The sequence below is a fragment of the Corvus moneduloides genome, chromosome 1, assembly GCF_009650955.1.
Source record: "Corvus moneduloides isolate bCorMon1 chromosome 1, bCorMon1.pri, whole genome shotgun sequence".
NCBI classification, from domain to species: Eukaryota; Metazoa; Chordata; class Aves; order Passeriformes; family Corvidae; genus Corvus; species Corvus moneduloides.
In genome coordinates this window covers 80485357-80492547 of record NC_045476.1, presented here as the reverse complement: position 1 = coordinate 80492547, position 7191 = coordinate 80485357, and the positions used below count along the sequence as shown (strand labels likewise).

Genomic DNA, 7191 nt, shown 5'->3' with positions numbered 1-7191 from the left:
TCTGCATTTAAGTTCTGAACCTGTTAATGGAATTACCTTAGGAATAAGGTAACTGGATGAAAAAAATTATGTCAAAGTGGAGTGCCTGAGTAAGCTAGTTAACTAGTCATGACAGAGATTTTATTCTAAACAGGAGCAGGTAGGGTGCTTAAGTGTAAATAATGTGCTTAGTATAGATCAGAAGGGGGAATATCTGCAGTAATAGTTTCTTACTTCACTGAACACAAAACATCAAAATATTTTCATATGCATTCAGTTTGACAGTTATTGATTTTTATTTTTCTCCATGTTTTAATTCCATACAGAGCCCATAATGAATTGTATAAGGGCAGGTAGAAAGAGATCCTTGTTTGATGAGCTGAATGAAATCACTGAAGCCATGTCTCCAGACACCATCTGAAGACCTAGCCCACAGGATCCCTCATCTGAAATGGTGTAAGACACCAGTTATGAATCCCAAGGTGTATTTTCCTGACCTCTGATTAAAGTAGTACACACATGCTTGTGATATAAATATTCACATTATATTAAAAATCTGTGGTTTGAAATTCTGGAGCTCAAAATATGAATATGTAATCCAGTTGCATGAATAGCAGAGCAATTTAAATCAAAAAAGGATGCAAACTTAAAGAAAGAGCACATAATTGCAAGTATGAACACACATTCATATTGACTGTTGTTCCTTAAGAAGAGGCAGAAGTAACTAAAATGAAAAGGAAAGAGGAAATTGTTTTATATAACAGCATTTGTAGAAGCATAGGGATTAGTGGACAAAAGATGACTAATTTTGCAAATAAGCTTCACTTTTTTAGATGTGTTAAGCTAGAAAGTAACTGGAATCAATGGAGTACAGACAACTGAAAAAAAAATTATAGTTGCAGTCCTGACCCTACAGAGTGGGAATTTTGCCATAGTTTAATTGGGGCTGACATTTTATACAGTGCTTCATCACTAACAATTCAGGGATCTGATCCACAAGTGATTGCACCACTTGGAATTTTTCCATTGCTTTCACAGATCTTTGGATCAGACCCATGCTGCAGATGCATCATTCTTCCATCTGAGGTGTAATTTCACATGTCATTGTCAGAGCTATCAGAAGAGCCTCAGGCAAAGTTGGGAAAGAACATCTACATCTGGACAGAGACCTTGAGATGTAAGCAGGACAACGATTTTAAGAAGACTACAATGATTTTTCTTGGTCTAAAAATCAAAATAAATATATTTCTTTATTTTTAACTCTTAACAGCCATCTTGGCTAGAAAATGTAAAACTTTTTCCCATTAATTAATCCAGCTGGAGAGCTTCTGCATCAGCTGTACCCTACCTAAGTTCTATTAGGTTAAATGTGGAGTATTCCTACTTTCCTTTCATATAGGAAACATATGTAATCTACATGCAAACATCGTTCTTGTAAGAGTCACTGATCTAATCTCAGTCGTTTATATAAACATGTTGAACATGACGTATCAGAATGACCCCTTGACTTCTGAGAGGTTTTTCTTCTGTGAACAGTTATGCATGTACAGCTCAGACTCCTAGTGGTACTAGGGGAGGGGTGTTCATTAACTCTCAAGACAAGGGCCGATATTCAATCAAACTAAATGAAGAGAATTGCTTGTAAATCTCAGACTTTACATGTTTGGTTATCCTGTAAAAAAAAAATAAACTACCTCTATAAGCCTGATAGTTGGAGTAAGCAATTCGATTCTTTTTAGGGATAGAGAGTAAATGCTGGTAATAGCCAAGAAAAAGTAATGTAAGAGCTATTGTTGCATACCCAGTCATTGTTGCTCTCCTAGTATGCTGTGAACACCTGCATTTTTCTGTTGTGACTTCAAATAGATAAAAGATGTCAAAATAATCTGTCTGGTTTTATATAGAAATGTGATTTTCAAATTTTGTTAGCACCTTACAATATTTAGCATGAAAATATAATCCTACTACATCCTTTAAATAGGTTAATTTGAAAAAATAACATCTAAAAAATTCTTTTAGTTGGTGTTGGGGGGAAAAAATAGTTTCGCTTCTGGTGTCTTCAAATGCTGCCCATCTTTCTGTAATTGTATAACACTATCACTATTCGCTATTCTGTCTATTCTTGCATAGAGAATTGAAACATCACTTGAGTTTCCTCTGAGGATGGATTAACAAGATTTGCTGTGACATGACTTGATTAATTAATGAGACTAGAGTATTCTTTGGCCCTGGTGTGCTGTTCTTGAACTTCTTAGATGGGAAAATTCTAACCTTCAATATTTGAGAAGCCAACTGGGTAAAACAAAACTCTTGTATGACCTTCACTAATAATAAAACTGAAAATCCATTATAGAGGGTACCTGAATAGCTGTACATATTCAAGGTGATTTTTTTTCATATTTGAAGAATGAAAGTGCACACGGTTATAGCAGAGTACAGAAAAATACGTCACCGACTGTTTAAAATATAATTAGATGTCTTTCTACTGTTCTTTCAGCAATCTTCTACACAAAGAAATAGCTTTTGCAAGTGCTGCACTGCAGAAGTCATTTCACTCTGTGTACATACCCCTAAGGAAATAAGGAATGTTCTCAAAGGGCAAATACCTGATGAAAGCCAGCACATCCCATCCGTTGACCCTGCTTTAGAAATTTCTTGTCCATGATTGACTATCAGGCTACATAGGGAAGTGTTGAGAGCCATGTCTGTGATATACTTGTGAGATACACATTTTAAAGCTACTGGGTCTACCTATCTCACCAGGAGACTGAAATTAGTCTAAGACAATAAAATTCCTTCCATTTTACAGCTGACTTAAGGCTATCATCAAGCATAGCTGGCAGAAGTAATAAGAATCTGGATTTAGAGACCTGACAATGCTGTAAATTGGATTATTTGTGGAGCATAGTTGGTTTGGTGATTAAGTCAACATTTCAGTGGAGTCTCTTGGGATCTATAGTTTGCATATTGGTGCTAAGGGTGTCAGATAATTTTTCACCTTCTGTTTCCTTCCTGCTCCCATCAAAGAAATCCTTTGTGAATCAAAGCTTGTGGAATTTACTTACTATTTGTGCTCTTATCAATAAATTGATTTTCCGTATGTGACCGTAAATGTTAAAAATTTCCTGTGCAATAAAAAGCAGAGAAATTTTGAATTTTTTATCTAATCAGACAGGGATCAAAATAATTGTTGCTTTTGTGTACCAAAAAAAGGCAATAACTCTGCAATGTACATTTCCTTCTCAGATATCGTTTGAAAAAAATTAATAAGATTAACATTGTGGATGTCAGCTGGATTTGCCTTCACAGATGCCAGACAGCATTAGCAAAGAGAACCAGATGTAAGTTTTTTAGCTAATATTATTAGACCTCTTTCCTCCTACATGCCAGCATGAGATACACATTAATGAAATTATATCTGAACACATCCAACAATCCTAAGACAGTAGTAGAGATAGGAAATAATTTATTGTAGGTGACAGAGAACAGCTATAAAATACAAACTACATCTAGTGAGATGGGAAAAATGAATTACTAGTGACTGATGGCCACCAGTACTACTACTACTCTCAGAAAGATAATGTCACTGACAGACGTAGCATAAGTGGATGAGTGCACATTACATGGACCTGTTGAAATTATTCAGGTCCTTTATAATGCCATGGTAAATTTGAAGTTGCCTTTGCCCATCTTAATTTTAGGGTATGAAAGTCATGCACTGCTACTACATGGTCTTGATATGTCTACTTAGATAAATAATCCCATATCAGGAACACTAATAACCCCATAGGAATGGTATTTCACATAGGCTGGACGAGTATTGTTACAGTTATTAAATATTTATCTTTAAAACTTTCACTTGAAAAACTAGTAAGCATTTACCTGCAATTTTCCTTCCTAGACAGGGATTTGACTGATTTCAGGCATGTATTCATTAGAATGTTTTGATCCTATAGAAAAGAGGCTCTCTCATATTTTTTGTATTGTTCATTTAAAGAGAAAATCCTGTCCTTTTATTTAAAATGTTTTAAGGATCAAATGTTCTGAGCTAGAGAAGTGTTGTTAAATCAGGCATGACTATGTTGTTACCCTAAGAAAATCTACCCTGACTAAAAAATTTTTAAAAAATAAAAATTACAGTTTAGTCATGATTAGAAGTTTAAGCTATAAATTTTCTCTAAGTTTGTGCCTAACGTGCACGTGCTTACACGTTTTACTCAAAAATATTTCCACTGAAACAGATCTGTGCCTTGTCTGTCCCATTCTAGTTTTGAACATCTACATTGAAATTAATGAATCTCCATCACTTTTAGTCTCAGAGGAACTTTTCACTGGAGAGAAGGGCAAAGCAGATTGAGGAAAGAAAGCTGCAGGAAAGTAAAGGTGGTGATAAAAACCCCAGTGAGTGAGTGACAGAAAAACACAGTAGCAAAGATACATAGAAAGAGAAAGCTTGGTCTCCAGTACAGAGACGAAAAACAGACACTAAAGTTGAAATAATAGTTTGAGGCTTGTAGGGGGAATAAAGAATTTCCAAGGTGGAGGGGAGATAGAGATAAAGATGAGGCAAGGAGGAGGCAAATAAGTTTTTTTCTTTTCTTAATGGAAGAACACCTCTTTTAGAGTGACAATAGAAAAACTATGAATCCCACAACTTTCTTGCTCTCAGGAAACAAGCATAAATTGTAAAGCCCTGTGGCAAATAATTGTATGAATTATCTATTCCCCTTATGCTCAGAGGGGATGTCTTTCCTAAATCTTTAAAAACACCATATTAAACACAGTTTCCTATTATCTGCTTCTCTTTCTGTTTGAGAGCATGATAATTTTGTAATGTCTGCCTCATTTAGACATGGTATACAGTCTGATCACAGAAGAGAAAGTGATGTTAGCCCTACTTCACAGGACATAAGTCACCAATCGGTTTACATATAGTGCCCACTGGTGTCAAAACTGAGCCTTGGATTGAGTAAACAGAACATAAAGACTACGCAGTTGCTCACAACTGTGAGAAATCTAGTGTCAGGATTCTTGATGAATAAGCTGGGCTGATTTTTTTTGCTCACCTCAGGAGATGAGCAGCAAAATTTTAGTGCACCAAGTTGTCCACTCAAAACATCCCTCCTTCAGAGAAGAGTCAGCAAAATAAAACACCTGCTACTGCCTCATCTATTGCCAATCACAGTGCAGGTATTTTGATTAAATTGCTGAGAAAGGTGGGCTTGTGTTACCAATGTCAGCCAGAGTGCCTGGGCTGCTGAGATATTAAGTAGACACTTAGGTCTGCTGAGTCTGCTTATGGGATGGGAACCTACAGAAAAGGAAAACAACAAGAAGCTCAGCAAGGTAGGAAGGAAGGCAGAAATCTTAATGTTTTAGTCAGTGACTACAATTCAGGAAGCCTTGCATTTTACCTGTGGTTAGAGGTGACCTCTGTGCCACAGGAGGAGAAAGCCAACAGCTTTTCAGATCATCCTTAATGTGACCCCACCTTGCAGTCTTTTGTCCTCCTCTCTGTATCCATCATACCTTAAGTTCAGCAAATAATCTTATTCTACCTGATTATGGGTCTAAATTCAGAGTCTGTGTCTTATGATGCAACCTGTTAGGATATAGTAACATAAAATCATGGAGAAGGATGGGACATTAGAAGGTTACCTAATCATCCTCCTGTTCTGAGGCCTGTTCTTCCAGGCATTCAAAGACAGAGAAACTACAAACTTCAGGAAACTATTTTAGTTCCTGCAGTGTTTTATTTTTCAGAAGGGAAGAAGAAACCTGAAGAACTTTTTCTCTAGTGCCTGATCTGGTACTTCCTGCAGAATACTTAAACTCTTATTTGCCTACAACACCAGCAATACAATGTGGTCTGCTTCTTCACAGCTGCTTTTATATATTTGAAAATATTATCATCTTCTCCATTAGTCTTCTCCTCTTTCATTTACATAGCCTTTTTTTTCAATATTTTCTTAGAGGCCTGTCTTTTGTAGGTCTCTCATCAGTTTTGTTTTCTGTTTTGACCTTTCTTCACTTGCTCAAAGGGGAAAAATTATGCAAGCCAGCATAATGTGGACTGTACCTAACTGAAATGCTTGCCCTCACAACTATAAAGAAGGATTTCACTAGTTATCAATAATCTAAAAAATAAGGTAGTTTAAGCGTGTTTCATGGGAAAGCAGCTCTGCTCATGTAATGAAAGCCACATTAGGACTGAAGCAGTTTACTGATTTATTAACAAAATGTAATTAACTGGCAATAGGTGAACTACATGCAGGACTGGTATCAGTACCACATCAGTTAACCCATGATACTAGAAAATAACTAAATGCTAATATAGATTTAAAGACTTATGAGCCTATTTCTGAACATTAAGATTATTTATAACTAATCTCAAAATATGCTAATCATGCCCATGTACACAATTTAACTCATGTTCCCTGCCTGACTCCAGGTCCTGTGTGTCATCAGCACACTCCCTTTTTGCGGAGAGAGAGGAGATTCCCCAACTGCACAGCCCTCCTGTGAGAGATTTGGATGACCCAGCTCTGTGTGCACTTCTGTTGTTTCCTATCATCTCGTGATGCACACGTTGGCAAGGGATCACCTCAGGAGTTTGCGAACACACATGGCCCCACATGTTGGTTCCCTGCTCGCTGCACCCTACACTGTCTACATGTATATGTATATATACATATAAAAGATACTGAGTTGGAAGGGCCTCACAAAGGATCACCAAGTCCAGCTCCTGGCCCTGCATGGGATACCCCAAAAGTCACACCATGTGCCTGAGAGCATTGTCCAAACACTCCTTGAATTCTGTTAGGGTTGGTGCTATGATCACTTCCCTGGGGAGCTTGTTCCAGTGCCCAACCACCCTCTGGATGAAGAACCTTTTTCTAATATTCACCCTAAACCACCCCTGACACAACTTCAAGTCATTCCCTTGGGTCCTGTCACTGCTCACAAGAGAAGGGATTGTTGCCTGCCCCTCCTCTTCCCCTTGTGGGGAAGCTGTAGAAAGTGATAAGGTCTCCCCTCAGACTCCCTGCTGCCCTGGCTAGTGCAGGCTGCTCCTGGTAACAATGAGGGAGCTGCACCATCAGTCCTAGGCAGAGATTGTGATGGGATGACTGCCACTAGTGTCAAACCAGAGGTTGACTGCTCATTTTTTTTCAGTCCAGCGTCTCTTCCCTTCCTTACAATTTCCATTCT

At 37.6% G+C, this 7191-nt stretch overlaps 1 long non-coding RNA gene across 1 annotated transcript; it reads left to right on the top strand.

Annotated features, from left to right (window-relative positions):
• The first annotated feature begins 309 nt into the window (after positions 1-309).
• LOC116448707 lies at positions 310-3091 on the top strand. The gene is made up of 2 exons (XR_004242093.1): positions 310-433; positions 1018-3091. It is a non-coding gene; the product is annotated as an uncharacterized LOC116448707 (long non-coding RNA).
• Positions 3092-7191: the final 4100 nt, after the last annotated feature.